Source organism: Athene noctua, chromosome Z (genome assembly GCF_965140245.1).
Source record: "Athene noctua chromosome Z, bAthNoc1.hap1.1, whole genome shotgun sequence".
Classification (NCBI taxonomy): Eukaryota; Metazoa; Chordata; class Aves; order Strigiformes; family Strigidae; genus Athene; species Athene noctua.
In genome coordinates this window covers 79017072-79033396 of record NC_134077.1, presented here as the reverse complement: position 1 = coordinate 79033396, position 16325 = coordinate 79017072, and positions in this window count along the sequence as shown.

Below are 16325 nucleotides of genomic sequence, written 5' to 3'. Positions count from 1 at the left end.
AGTATTTGATCATCAATCACCTAAGTATCTGAGATCTAGCACCTTGTAATGCTTGATGGATTTGCATATTTTTGTTTTCCACAACACATACAATGAATATTCCACTGAATAAAGGTTTTCTAAATCCTTTTCTTCTGGTAGTAGTCCTTCACTGGTAGGAGACCAGAAGTGTTAGGCCCGAGGAACATAAGTGCACAGCCATGAAAGTACTGGCCAGTGTAGTAGCCTGAAAGGGAACTATGCACCGATCCATGTTCCTATTTTCATCACCATCCTCCTCATGGAATACACAACAAATCATCACAAGCTCAGTCCAGTGTAATCAAGAACCCTCCCTTAACATTTTCACATCTTGTCAGGAATAATATTTACTTTTACACTGCAAAGATCTTCCTTTGGTTTACTCTGTGCCATGCCAATATCTGCTTTTTCTCCTCTAGCAGGATGTCTGCCTCATAATGGAAGATGACCTACAGAATTTTGATTTTCAGTAGTGTGAAGAAAATGGGGAAATAATCCTTGCAAGCCTTAGATCCCTGTGCTTGGAGAAGGCTGCTTAGTTTCATAGGTTAAAAAAAATAGTCTATGAAATATATACTCTGACTGAGGACTTCTATGCCCGTAACTCTGCCACCTTGGGTGAGTAATTGCATGTCTGTTTTTTTTCTCAGAAGCTTACTAACAAAACAGTGGCCCTCACAGTGTCTCACATTATGCTCTGTAAATAGCCCAGAAACTTTGCATCCATAAAGAGATGAATACAGTCCGTGAGACAAGAGTTTTCTCTAAATTCTGTCGTCTTTGACTTTTTCTAGACTCTCAGCTAGCTCCTGGTGCTAAGTGCTGAGATAAAAGGTGTCCCAGTTTTCGGCATGCATTCCCCATTTTAAAAATATATCCTTGCCCTGTTTTGTGCCTTTTTATCTTGGGCATGAGACACTAATTTAGTTTTATGTTCAAGATATCTCCATGACATTAACTGCATTTCCAGCCTTTACATTTGTGAGGCTTTTCCACATAGGCTTTACACCTCTCACACAAAACTACAAGTGGACAATCCATTTACTTTTAATAGCAAGGGCTTTTTTATTCATCTAAATGTTTCTCAGGCCTACAATGCATTTAGGGCATCTTAAACTCACACATATGCTAACTGCACAGCCCTGCAACTCAAGAACTGAACCAACTCAAAACTTGCCAACATATTCATCGCTTTTATGAACTCCACCCTGACTGCCACTCCTCCATATCAGATAATAATTATGATCTTTGAGCACTGAGACCTTGCCTGTGCTGGTTTTGAACTATCTGTGGTGGCAGAGAGAATGCACAATGAGGGTGCATCCCAAAGACACTGTCTTGTAACTTCCACAATATATATGGTCTAACAAACCATCATTGCTTTGATGGCACCATTGGTGCCCTGTCTGTTTCTTATTTGCCAGACCAAACTTAATTTCTTCTGCTGCCCACTGTCCTTTTCAGACATTTTCCTGAGGCTTCTCCTCAGGGCCACCATGTACACGTTACTGTGAATTTGACTTTCTGCTTTAGCTTACTATTTCTGTAAGGACTTTAGCTTGGTTTTGGTTTTGACTTGACTCTAGATGTTGTTCTTGTCTCTCTTCTTCTCACTGACACAATTCTCCTCATTGTCCCAGCTTTTAATAGCGGACATCAGTTTGCTTCCACCTTCTTCAGCCCATTCCCACCCCACACATGCTAGGATCTGTTCAGCATTTTTCTAGAAAAGAAACCCTGAGACTGTCTTCCCTCCCTCCCTCCCTCCCTCCCTTTTTCTTTGATCACAACACCAAGTAATCAAGACTGTAGACTTTTAAGCTATTTGCAAGCTTATGATCTGTTCTGCAGTTTCATCAGCTGTGAAAATTTTGCCATGAAAGCCTGCTCCTAACCTTTTCAGACATCTCTTTTAGATATCAAGGTGTACCCTCCTTTTCTCAGCAGAGACCTAGTTTCTTTACTTTTAAGCCAACCTTTATACACAGTTTTCCAAAGCCTCACAGTGTCAAGGGGGTTCACATCAGCAGGTCTGCCTCTGGCAGTTCAAAGGAAACTGTGGTTATAGCTTTTACACAAACTCCAATAATGCATACGAAGAGGTGTTGTGTACATTAAAACACCTCCATATCGCTGATTGTAGTGTATGATAAAACACTCTATAATGGAAACCTTTTTTCATTATAAGGAGCAAAGTGGTGAACATTATCCTGCTTTAACTGCATGTGTGAAGGCTATTTCAGAAAACCTTTTAGCCCCTGTCTGCCTGTAGTTTCTGTGGTCTGTACACTCTTGCTAAAACTGCTTCTAATGGCCACAAGTATTGTGGAACTCATTCTGCCTATGAGACACACCACCCAGACATGTTTGGATAATACATTTATTTCTGTGAAGATGTTTTTACTGCCATCATTTTGTTTGGAAAAGTATATCCACAAAAATGTTCTGTCATTGAGCATCCCCTTCCTGCAAAATCATTATCTTTCTCTGATGGGAATTTCTTACCTTCTGTAAGGCGTTAGCATCACGTCTGTCCAAGCTTCGTGCCCTCCCGGCTTTCTGTTCACATGAATTGTTCGTCTTGTAGCTGCTTCAAAAGTGAATTTATACTATCAAAGATCCCCTCCACTCCAGGAACACTGCCAATCTCTTCAACAGGCAATCTGGCGTAGACACAGCTATTAACACCTGCTAGTTTAGACAATCAATTTAACTTGTGGTCAAAGAGTCTTTATTAATAAGGTATCAGGCAGGTGGGAGAGGGGTTGCCTGCCTGACATCTTCAGACTTGTTTTCTTCCCTCTTTCATTGCTGTCCTTTCTTTTAATGATGCTGTCACAGAAATGAGTAGAAATATCTCATAAAAAGGAACTCTCTATCTTCCTTCTCACCAGCCAAACCTGGCTTTTGAACATATTAGATAAATGTGTGAAGGCTGAAATGGTACTGCACATAACTGTGACCACAGCTCATGGGTGTGGGAAAACCAGACCCAGCAATAGCAGGGGCAAAGACACTGCCACTCCAGACAGGTTGAAATTCAGCAACTACTATAACAGCATTTGTCTTACTTATTTGTACTCCCATTTTTCTTCCTGGTGCTGACCTCCTGCAGCACACAGCTCGAGACCAGCATGCGGGCCCTCTTGCAAAGTGGAGAGCTTAAATAACACAGCCATAGCTACAAGCTGTCACATTAAAAGCAAATTGAATCTGTGTGAGGAAGGTGGCCAGGTGGGAAGGGAAGCACAGAGAAATGAGCAGTCTCAGACAAGGATCACAAGCAGTGCCTGCACCATCAATCCATTGCTGTGGTGAACACTTTGAGCTTGTCGTGTGAGTCCTGAACGTACCTCCCCACATCCTCCAACCCCTTGTGGGCTGCATGATGTCCTCAAGGGAGGGACTCAGGACCCTCAGCTGCCAGCCAGACCCTGGAAGTCCAGAACACCTGACACTCCCAGGGTCACCAGGACTGTGAAGAGGGTTGCAAGTAGATTTCTTGATGGAAAACAAACAAACAAACAAAAAATTTGAGGATGGAGGCAATGTGCCTTTCTTAGTCATGGAAAGGCCAGGCCAGTGAGGAGGAAGCCTATTCTGCCCAGGAGGGAGCAATGGGGAAAGGAGACAAGGAAACTGTGGGTACCACCACCAAGTGCAGATGCTGCAGATACGGCCAGGCCCAATGATGAGAACTGAGGAAACAAAACGGAACTAGAAGAGTCACAGGACTGTCAGAAGAATGGCTTTTGACTGTCTACCCTTTTCCATTAAGGCTTGCAGGTGCAAGTGGCAGGACTCGAAAGACCTCAAAATCTCCTTGGGAAGCCATCTTATAATTTGTGTCCACCTTTGGAATGCACAAGAGACTCCCACCCTTGCTGAGGAGAGAGTCCCACCTGAGAGCAAGGCTCTGTTCTCCCAGTGCTCAAGCTCAAGGTTCTTCCCAGCTGCTCTGGATTTGCCAACTCCCCATCCCAACATCTGGCCCCACCTCTGAGAATGAAGCCCCTTTTTCTTCTTCTGTTAGATATGGAATAGGGAAGGAAATTTATCTACCCTTCCAACTCATGTCAGTCTTACCTTACAGCCTTTTGCCACAGAGAAAAGGTAGCTCTCAGGTCTCAATTTAATCCCTACTAGTCCCAACAAGAACTGCAGTGGGAACAAAAAGAAACAAAGTAAAGAAAACCAAGCTCACATGCTGTTGTGACCCCAAGCATGAACAATGAACACCCCACTGGGACTTTCTAAGGAAAAGAAGGAGATGTTAGCAACTGCTTCAGAGCTGAAGCTTCCATGTCAGATGTAGCTGTGCTTTCTCTAACATGCTAGATGGAAACCATCCCCAGGGTACCAAAAGATACTGAACTGATCTGAAAACGCTAGAAATACAACTCTTTAATATTCTGGATTTGCAAACACAAATATTGCCACATGTGCATGCAATACAAACACAGAAGCAGTGTGCAGTTACGCATGTAGTGGTGCTTGGCTGCTTTTGCCAGCCCAGGAAATAACACTCTTTGATAAAGAAACACCTTTTCTATAGCTGGAAAAAAGTTTAGGGTGGTAGAAAGAACGACATAGAACTGGCATATGGGGATGTAGAGCAAAATGGGGGACAGAACATGCTTGACCACAGAAATGCAGGGATGTCTGCTTGTCTTCATAAGCAAGCAGGTAAATGAGGCAAACAGAGATCCATTGGGACTAGACTTGGATTTGTCAGTTTTCTGCTTTAAAGGGAAAGGTATAGAACATACATGTGTATTAACTGTGTTTCTTTTAATCTACTGTACTTACTCAGATACACACATGGGGAGACAATTTTGAGAGAGGATGCAACTAACAGGAGGCTTAGACATGGCCAGGAGAGGACTGTGTCTATGTTGAAAAATATTCCCTTGTCTTGTGCCTCCTCAGGGCTCACACTCATGCTGCCAGGGAGCTCCCAGAGCCAGCACTCATGAGAGGTGGAGGTGGAGTGCAGCTGTCAGAAATGTGTCCTGGCTGAAAAAGCACAACTTTCAGTTTGTCTTTCCTCGGGATTTCATATCAGCTACTCACATTAGGATGCTTATTTAAAGTCTCAGATAAAGCAATGGAAAAATTAGTAAAATCATATATTTTCACTCTTGACAGTAAGTAACATGTCCAATGATGGTGACAGGCTCATTGTTACTACATTACACAAGCAAAATACAGAGCCCAGTGTAACAGAGAGGTTAATGATTTTACCGAAATGATTTGCAGCAATTTGTATGAATTGTAAAACTACAACTAAATTTTCAGGCCATCCCAGAAAAACAGGAATAATACACTCATTTCATCAGATCTGTTTAAGATATGGCACAAAGAGTAAAGGATTATTGGTCTGGATTTTAAATGTCACTTTTTTTTTTTTAAAAAAAAAAAAACAACCACAAGTTCTCCTATCTAAATTTATGTAATCTCAGCATCAGCTACCCTGCTGGTTGAATGGTGCAAAAAACCCAATGATATTAATACATCCAGTAGTTTCTAGGGTAGAAGATAAAGTAACCCCAGTGGCATTCAGTTTACCTACTGATCTATGCAATTTATTAAAGTCCAGAAATTTGTACTTTTGCCTGTTTCTCTTACTGCATTGTCTGACCTAATAGTGCTGTATGAGAGCCTTAGTTGGAAAACTACAGTTGGCAGGGGAGGGATTTGCATATCTCACTTTTATTAATGTCACTGAAAAGGGAACATCTAAATCCCTCACCTTTGCTCAACAGACTATTCCTTCAGGGTAACACTTTTTACAGAACTTTAAGTCCTTGAAGAGAAAATTTAAAAATACAGTGTCTTCAGAATAACATTTATAGTTCAGAAAGACATTTTCATTGCTATATTTTTTGGTTACTGACATACTCAAAAAAACAAGAATACAAATTCTGTCTGTATTTGCCATTGTCATTAATGACACGATGCCTTGAGACTAATATAAAAAAGAGTTCTCTGTAAGTTCTTCTCAGTAAATTGTCTATTCTAAATATCAGTTCTGAAAGCCCATCACTGAAAAAAAATCTTCCCCTGAGTCTGGCAAACATTACTTGTCAGATAAAATTAAAAAGAAAAAACATTGGGTTTTAGTTTATCTTTTATTAATTCTTCTTCAAACTAGGTATCATCCCTTATAGTAAAAGGACAATTTATATTTATTAGATTTGCATTATATTTATGGTATGTTCTTGTCAGGCTATTCTTGTTTTATACCTGAAAGTATATTGAAATATTTGGAGACTGGCACAAAGTAACAATTTATACTGACAGATGTGACCTTTTCAAGACTGTAAGGATAATACTTTTCATCTGAATGTTCTACAGCACAGAAGATCTGTTATTGTAGGTTGCAGAGTCTGTTTATTAACTGAAACTTTCCTGATGAGTGAGGATATATGAGATTTTAGAAGCGCAGTCCAAAAAAAGAGAAATATATTTTAGCAAAACTACCATTTGAATACTGAATTTGGAAAGTTTAATTGCAAGGCAGCCCACATGAATATTTATCAGGGGTATGCAATTACAGAGTATAATTCCATCTTCAACAAATGTAATCCATCTAACAGTTAAACAGTCTCCCAATTTTGATCTTTTTATGTGTGTTATATTTGGAGCACAGCAGTGAGAAGACTCTAAACGGATTATTTTTTAACATTTCCACCTCAGCAATAGGTATCTTAGAACAGTTTTACAATGCTATGAATACAAATTATTGTCTGAATTCAGTGATTCCCCTTGTTTTTTCCTGCCTCAGCATCAAGAAGTTCGTGACAATGTGTGTCTTGAAAGTCTAATTAGAGTGGTACCCCTGGAAACTTTTGGTAATCAAAGAACTAATTGTTACTTGTAGTATGCATTACATTTTGGTCTGGTGAGCCCTAACCACTCCTCATGAGACATGGTTTTGGAAAGAGGAGGCATCCAAGAGAGCTCTCTTTGAGGCAAAGAAGTCCAACAACCTTCTGGGTTGCATTAGGAGGAATGTTACCAGCATACCACTGAAGTGATCCTTCCCCTCTTCTCAGCCTTGATGAGACACATCTGAAGTGCTGAGTCCAGCCCTGGGCTCCCCAGTACAAGAGAGATGTGGATTTACTAGAGTCTAATGAAGGGACATCAAGATGATGAAGGAACCGGAGCATGAGTTGTATCAAGAAAGGCTAAGAGTTGTGAGACTCTTTAACCTGGAGAAGGCTCAGAGGAATCTTATCCATAAATATCTGTTGCAGGGGAGTAAATGTGACAGAGCCAAAAACTTTTCAGTGGTATTCAGTGACAGGATGAGAGGCAATGGGCACAAACTGAAATACAGGGAATTCCACCTAAACACAAAATCCCTTTTTCTACTGAGGGTGGTCAAGCAGTGGAGCAGGTTGCCAGAAAGGCTGTGGAGCCTTCAGCCCTGAAGGTATTCAAAACACATTTGAACACTGAACTTGTCAACGTGTTCTAGCTGACCCTGGTCTGAGCAGGTGTTAGAGCACATATGTCCAGAGGTGCCTGGCAATCTCAGTCATTTTGTGATTGTATCACTCTGCAAAGGATGAAACTAAGCTTGCTTTAGGTAGACCTCTGAAGATTTCCAAAAGTGCAGTACAGCACTGCTGTCAGCATTTATGGGTTAGGGACTTCCTGAGTCATCGGGAAGGAGAGATACATAGGTCAAAGTGGTTTTACTTTGAAGTCTACATCTTTCTTCCTTGCAAATCTTATAAGCAGTAACTACCGTCATAAATATACTAAAATCTGAGGCTCTGGGTATGATGGAAGTGCATCATGTTGCTGCTTTTTCACAGTGCTAGATATTAGGGGGAAAAATGAGGAAAAACATCATTGTTTTAGAAGGCTTAGGTCTTAAGACAGATCTTCAGGTCTGTTAAGGTTTAACCACTCCTAAGAAAAAAAACACATTTTCCTTCTGGCTAAAACAAGGGAATATGGGGAAAATGCCCTAAACAAACAGAGAAACAAATATAATTCGACCTTTCTCACAAAATACCTGTGTTTGAGGCAAAGAGGGTTTCAAGTCCATTCCTTAGCACCATGCAAATGTTTTTCTTTAAAGTACTAACTTTAGAAAGCTACCTTATGGATGATTTTTGTTGCCAAATGTAATTGCTTTTTATACCCTGTCAAAATTCTTTTTCATGCCATAGGCAAAAACCATAAACTTCACAGCAAATTATTTTTCTAATGTTCTTATTAATCCAAAATCACAGGTTTTTTTTTCTTGTTGCTTCTGTTTTTTTTTTCACAGATGTGAGAATTTACATCTGGGAATAAGTACAAAGAACTCTTCTTTTTGGTTGCCACTGGTATAGGCCTGATAATCAGACCTGTTAAGACTTTGCCGTTTATTACTCTTACTTTTATTTGCAAACAGAAATAGACAGATAAGTACTGCAGGGTAATACACACAGGATGCACAGGGTAGTATGTTCTCAAATAAGTCTACTCCACTGTCCCATCTGATGTTTCTGATTGATAACTGAAGGAAAGATGTAAGTTGCAACAGTTGTGACAGATGAAAGTGATAATATGCTGTGATATATTCAAAATTAGCTCTTTCCCGGCTGTTTAATTGCTTGGACAAGTCTGGCTATGGGGGAACTAAAAAAAAAAAAAAAAAAAAAAAAGATGGGAGTTAAACCTTGGCAATAAGGTCTGTTCAACCTTTATGCTTCTCCCCCCCCCCCCCCCCCCCCCGACAAAAATCAAAGTATAAACCCAAGTTTGGTAAGCATTTATGCATTTTGCCCTCTCTTGTAGGTCCACCTCCTAGTGCTTGGTAAGAGCTGGCACAGGACAGCTGAGAAATGTTTGGGTTAATTCTCCGTGAAGGCTCTCTCATGTGAAGCCCCATGTGTGTCACCTCCCAGATCTTCACCCACAGAGTGTGGCCAGTGTCACCTGCAACCACTGGAACCAGAAGCAAAGTTACAAACTTTCTCAAAGGGACTGCACAGTCACAAAGCAAAACTAGATGATATAACCACTCCCAAATTCTTCCTTGCAGCATACTACTGATCTCTGTTCTAAACTGAAGTTAAGTCCCTCTGATTTTTCTATGTATCTCCTGATAAGTTCACCTTCCACTGCCTGTACACCTCAAATACCTTGTCAATTGCTAGCAAATGAAACTGCCTGGATTCAAATCATCAGCAGCGTTGGCATGTTTTAGACTGGGTATGCCATATGCTGTTTTAATACTCCAACATCCACAGCTTTCGCAATCAAATCTGCTCAGAGTTAATAAAATGTGTGTTAAAACTACAGCTTTTATTTTATTTGCTGGTGATTATTCCCTTACTTGTGAGCCAAAGAGTGGCATTTTTATGGTTTTATTTGTATGCAAATGCCTGTGCCCGAGGAAGAAAGTTATTAATCCATGTTTAGATACAACATGCCTAAGCTTCTAAAAGCATAATAATTATAGCAGTGCTAGCAAAGTTATTTTTCCTTTAGGACACTAAGTGCTATTGGATTTTCACATTTAGGTTTTGTTTTATAGTAAGCGTCCTCTTTGCACAAGGTAAATAATCAAATTCTCCTTATGTAGAGTGGTTTGCCTGCTAGGAGCAATTAAACATTTCCTCCTGTTATACCTCTGGACATGTTATTGGTAAAGTCTAGATGAAGATCCCAAGAAAACTAATTCACCAGGCTGCACAGCTTGTCTTTACACTGTAACAGCAAAATGACATTAAGGATAGTGTCCTCACTTAGTTTGCCTATCCTTCCCCTAGTTGTATGTTTACAACTTAAATTAATACTGCTTAGAGTTACCCAGGTTACACCACCGAGAGAAGTCACTAGATCCTTAATGAAGGGGTCTGCTTTTCCAGAGTTCACTTTCAAAATATTTTCTTTCTCTTTCTTGGTTAGGTGATTCCATTTCTCGCGGTTTAAAGTTAGCTTTTTTTTTTCAAGGTCAAAGCAGATTTCTGTGGCACATAATATGGTAGTGAAAGCAACAGCCATCATTTGCATTTCCCATGTGTAACAGAGCTGAACTAAGAAAACCCATTACCAAGAAAAGCCTTTCAGGGAAAACACTGACACTAGGCTAGAATTCAGGTTACTCAACAATTCCACATCTCCCCAGACCATAAGCAGTACATAATTGATGCCTAACCAAAATAATGCATACATAAGAGGTACTGAGTAGGACTAGGCATACGCTTATGAATTGCTCAGTGAATTTTTGACAAATTCACTGTAAGAAGTAACTTGTGTTTTGACTTGTCAACTTGCAGAGGCTGAAGGTACCTATTATCAAGTGATGCAGAAAGCCTGCTGAGCAGTCAGAAATTGGATCCACTTCCTTAACCAGAGTAGTGGTCATTTTACTTGACACTTCAATACAATTGCTATAACACAGACTTTGTTGTCTTATAAAAATGCCATCTTTTAGATAAAAAACCACAAAACCAAACCAAAAACAAACACAAAAAAACCTCATGAAAATGTCTCTGTAATAATAGCTCAGATTTTTTTTTTTTTTTAAGTCTGGTGAGCTGGATGCACAAAAGAATACTAAAACCATAATTAAATTATTAGTTTGATACTAGTTTTCAACAAAATACTTTCTGTATGCTTTCTTATTCTTCTATTAGTAAAATCATAATACTTCAGTGCTAAAGGATGGTGATATAAAGGTCCATGTACTGGAGATCATTAGATGCTAAAGAATGATGGGCACTATATATCTAAGATACACAGCTTCTAATTGGTCTGTGCTACTGACCATCCTAGCATATAAATTTCATTAAATTACTTGATACTTTGCCTAATAATTATAAGGAGGATGTCGCCATCAATACACACAACTATATTATCCTTGGGTGTGCATACATAAAGGAATAAAATAAAATTATCAAAATATTATGATTACATAGGAAAATATAATGTGTGAGTCAATAAGATATCTGAAATAACCCACAACACAGGTTGTCCAATTTTCAAATTGTACATGTATTTCCAGTTAATTAAGAGATTATCACAATAGAGAAAGACAGCTAGATAGCCATGGTGAAAAAAGCATAGCGAGGATTATAGGAATAGCCTAAAATTATGGCATATTAGCCCCGTGTCAGCTAAACTACTGGAAGTTATTTTTAACATGTTAAGAAATAATTTGGAACAGGAAAATGTGGTAGTCTAATCTCTAGAACTTTCCATTCTTCTAAAAAGAGCATATAGACTTCCCCCATAATACAGATAGGAAACATATGTGCATTAGTATGTATCTGTGACACAATAAATGTATTTACTGTACCATGTTCTGTTGGTTCAAGAGTTTCATAAAGACCTTCACACTCTGTGATAATTATGTGGCTAGAAATTAGTATATCTACAAAAGCAAAATATCGCAGATGAAAAATAAAGAGTGAAACTAAAAAATCTCTTTCCCTGTTCAGTGTGCCTTTGCAGGGTAAGTCCTTGTTACCAGACTCATTTCCACCTAACTATATGATTTTCTGGACTGCAACAAACATTGCCCAGTTGGGAAGCTCCTTCCATCATCTCTCAGACACTGCCAGCTGCTCTTTGAACCTCAGCAGCTTTGCCTTCTCTATCAATTACAGATGGTGACAAGTTTGCCTTCCTTCCTTCAATTTCTCTCCTCTGAGGAGGCTTAACAGAAGGACCATCCCTTTTTGCAACACACGGTCAATCTGACCTCCTCTTCCTAAAGTAAAAAATCAGAAACTGAGAACAGACAAGTAAATAGATCCTGTTTGTTGCAGGCTGGTAGCTGAATATAAAACTGGCCCTGTTATCACACGTCTCTCAAAGTTGTCTTGCCATGTCAGGCATTAAGGAAAACTCAGAGTGCATGTGGTGATGTCCTTAAGGTTGTGGGTAGGAGTCAAAGTCTAAAAAGTGAACTGCCTTACACATTTTTAAGAGATGAAAGAAAGAAAGGGGGCAGAAACTACGTCTTCATGAAATTAACTTACATCTGTGTGCAGAAAAGAGTTTACCTATTGTGTTTCAGAAATGGTACCTGCGTTGGATTAATCGAAAATTTGAGGCTGGTTATTAACCTATTACTGAATTCATTGGGCCCAGGATTTTGCTGTTAGTACTTTCCCAAATAAGGGGGAATAAAATAAATAAATATAAATCTTCTAATTCTTGCTAATGAATAAATGAAATAGGATACTGAATGCAAATGTGAGTAAAGCTAGTCATGTAATCAGTGGGAAAGACAGAATTGCATTACTTACGTATGTTAAAAGTACTGTGCAACGTAATGCTGAAACCAATGTAATAATGCAAACAATGAAGTAGTAAAAGCAATGTAACACTGAAAACATGAGAAGTAATCTTAATGATTTTCCAGCTGAAATACACAGGACAGAAAAGGGATTTTAGCCCAAAATTAGGGAAGAAGTTGTTGTACACATAATCTTTTTCTGTAAAATTTTATCTCTGTTTCTGTCCAGACTTCTCCATTTTACATTATTAGCATGAGATTGACACAAAGAGTTAGTAAATTTACATCATTTACTCCTAAGGTATAACAAACCAAATCCAGTAATAGAAGAAACTTTTAGAGGCAGAGTTCTAGATTCTGCAGTATATTTCCGAACAGCTAAAAGAAAAGTAAAAGTAATAAGAGACAAATCAATCAGATAAAGCACGCAGACACTCAAGTTAGCTGTGAGTTCAGCCACTGATCAAAATGTACTGTTATACAGTAACACGTAGTTTTGCTGGGTTTGATTCTATGAACACCTATATACGTATACTTTAACTTTCCAGATCTGTGCTGGTAGATGGAAGCTTTTTTATTGAAAAAGCCTATGTTTTTACCAAGGTGTCTGTTTTTTCATACTGGCATTACACACTTCTGTTTCAACAATCATCTGCATTGAGCAACATAAGAGTTTTAAACAACTGAAAAGGAATTCCACAATCTTACCACATTTTCTATCTTGAAAGAAAAAACCCTCGCTCCTATCCTTGCATATATCTCAAGTTTTTTAATATTAAACAAGCCATTCTGCATCCTTCCTTATTTTAAAAACTGCTGTCTTGTAAGACCACATAGTCTGATCAATGTATTGAAACTTCTGGTTCCAAACATTAACAGGAAACACATATTGACCTACCCAACACAGGCCTGTTTCATAACAGTCTGAGGACCAGCTCTTCTGTCACACCTAGAGGCTTACCCAGCACAGAAATTTTCAAAATGCTTTGGATCTTTGATTATTTCTTTCAACTTCTGCTTCCTAATTCCTATTTGTCTGGACATCAGCTTGTTTCTCACCTTGCTGCAGGTTCAGGCTCAGCCCACTACTAGGGACTCTGAAGCTATATACCTGCTACCTGGCTTCTGACCAAACTCATCTTTCTTTTTAGAACAACCTGATTCAGATGGAGTTGTCCATACCAAGGTCCTGATAGATAATAGGAACCAATAGACATTGTAGCTATCAGATTAACAATTATAATTTTGTTAGAGGAACAGAAAGTGATAAGGTGTGATGAAAAAAATTTGGTTAGTTTGTAAATCACATCAGTGTGTAGTGATGGCCTTCAGCAGGATCTCATTCATGTTCAATGTATGTGCCTTTTCCCTGGCTCTTTCCACTGGTTCCTGTGGCATTTCAGAAAGAGTTTCAAGCTGTACAGGGCACACAGTGAGTGACAGTGCCCTCCTGATGAGCCAAGCAGAGCCTACGACAGCAGATGCCTCATGATTCCTGTTCTGAAAGGCCAAGGAGTGCTAGGGCACTTGATAGTATTCCAGATAACTTGTAGGTACAAGTCATTTTCAGTCATCTCATCCTCCTGTTTTGTGTACATGACTCAACCTCATGATTGACGCATATCTCCCACACTGTGTAGAAACAAGGAGAAGACAGAGATGATGTGGTGCCTTTAGGCTGATATGCCACATTGTAGATGGATGTGAGGTGTAACTACCAGACTCTTGAAATAAATTCACAGGATTAAGAAAAGAACAGATATGATGTGACAGCATTTCTGTCAAGGGAGTCAATAAAAAGGCTGAGGCTTTGACACATGCGTACATACCAATTGTTGCTGGAGGCTTCAGGAATTATGAGCAAGCTGAAGCTTTATTAGTATATATTAGCCACTTGCATTCAACATGTAAAAATTTTGATCAAAGAAAAAGCCAAAATGTTCTTGAAAGTGGGCTAACAACCTGGTATAAATTATAATCTTTTACCATTCTGTGAAGGTCAGTGAAGTTACATTTTAGAGCATGGATATTGCTTCTTCTGCTAAAGAGTCTCAAAACTATAGTTAAAGAAGTTGAATTTCAACAAGAAGTTCTTCCTGTCCATTTTCAGTCATTTGCTGGCACTCAGTCTAAGAAATTTTTTTTGCATGAAGTAACACTCAGGTTCCCAATTTTGTAGATTCTTGTCACTTTTAAATTTGTGCTGCCAGTGAACATCTATTATACATAAAGCCTATGGAAATTAACAAAGTGGGCAATACTTAAAACATATATCTTTTCTTATAGTTTTAGTATAGGATACAAATAAGGCAAGTCTTCAGGACAGAGCTAATTCAGTTCTTGCTTGAGACTGGGAAGCAAATACAAATCATCTTGCATATCATATACTTCCTTTGCAGAACATTTAGGAGTGTCTGTTTTCAGTGAATAGTGCTAACACAATACTGATGCAGCTGTATTTTTCAATCAAAGTATGTCACTCTGGAGAATCCCATCAGCGGGATACTAATGTCTGGTCTTCATCACAAGACCTGATAATCACAAAGCATGGGAAAGGCCTGAACCAGAAATGATGGTTTCCTGTGGTTTAAAAGCTTTGAATATCTGTAGCTTAGCAGAAAAGGAAAACACAACAGCAGCATGACTAGAAAGACTTGAATGCAGGTCCCACTGTAGGGAACGGTCAAAATCTGGCTGAAGATGACAGAGAAGAAGAAATCCCACCACTCCTTTACTCTTCAATGGCCAGCCAAGATAAAATAATTTCAAAAAAAGATGGCACAAGGCAATCTCTGCCTGTCTTGTCTTGAGGTATGATATATGTGAGCACAGACACTTCTGTGGAGCAAAAGGTGAAACAGGATCAGGCTGTTTATGCTGGTTTACATCACCGGTGCATTACCTCATGGAGACCAGAGCATTCCAAGGGAAAAAAAGGATCTTCATGTTTTGTAATTAAGATGCCCAGCTTTGAGCATACAGTATCCATAATCAGGCCTCCTTAAGGCATGTCAGGTTGAATAATAAACTGTAAGGATGCTCAAAATGTGATATTTCCCTTATGCTACAATTCTGACATTTAACATTTTTCTTTCCTCCCAAATAAGCATGTAAAGGCAAAATGTTGACATTTCTGTGAAAGGCTTTATGAAACATTTCCTTTTAAATTATTGGAATGAATTAATCAAAATACTTATATCCCATCAAACCTTGTAAGATTTAAAAGACATAACTGATTTTTTGGGGAAAAGAAAATCATCACAGTAGTTTGACAACATCTTACTAAAACCAATATATTTCTGTTAAAAATCTGAGGATCAGCATTTTTGATATAGAAATACTGTCATAGATTTTTAATCAGGAGACCTGATTCATTCTTAAATTTTGAAAATCTTGGTCAATATCTTGTTCAGTACTGAAGCTTAACAAAGCAGAAACAACTGTGTATTCTCCCTCAGCACCTGAAATAATATTTCTAATCAGTATATATTTCAGGTTCCTTAGACTCATTCCCTTTCAGTTCCCTTTTAGATTACTCAGAACAAAGATGTTTTCTCTATGGTTTCTCAGAGAGCAGCAACTGGCTCCTTAATTTAAAGGGTTTTTTTTAAAAAATCTTTAAAAAATCAGTTCTCTGAGCTCTCTTTTTACTCTGTCAAAAGAGTAAAATAAATCAAAACTGATGTAACAAAGCAAGTAAAAAAAGCAAGAAAAAATATGGCATCTTTCAAGATCATCTGTTCCACAGAGTACAGCACAAGCTGGCAGTCTGCATAACACTATATATTAGCTGGTGAAAGAACTGAGAAAATTCTGACAGTGAACATATATTAGAGGTTGGAGGCAAAGAGTCAGTTGTCCCCAAGGGCTGGTGTCTGGAGAGACACCGTAAAGTAACTGGCCGTGAACTGCTGCTTAAGGTCCTTTCTTGGTCTTTTCATTTGTGTTTGCACACAATTGTGCTTACAATAGTTAGAGCCAATCAATGTGCTCAGACTCTTTTGTAAAACAAACGTATTGAAAAGTGGAGGTTGAGCAAAATTTTCAT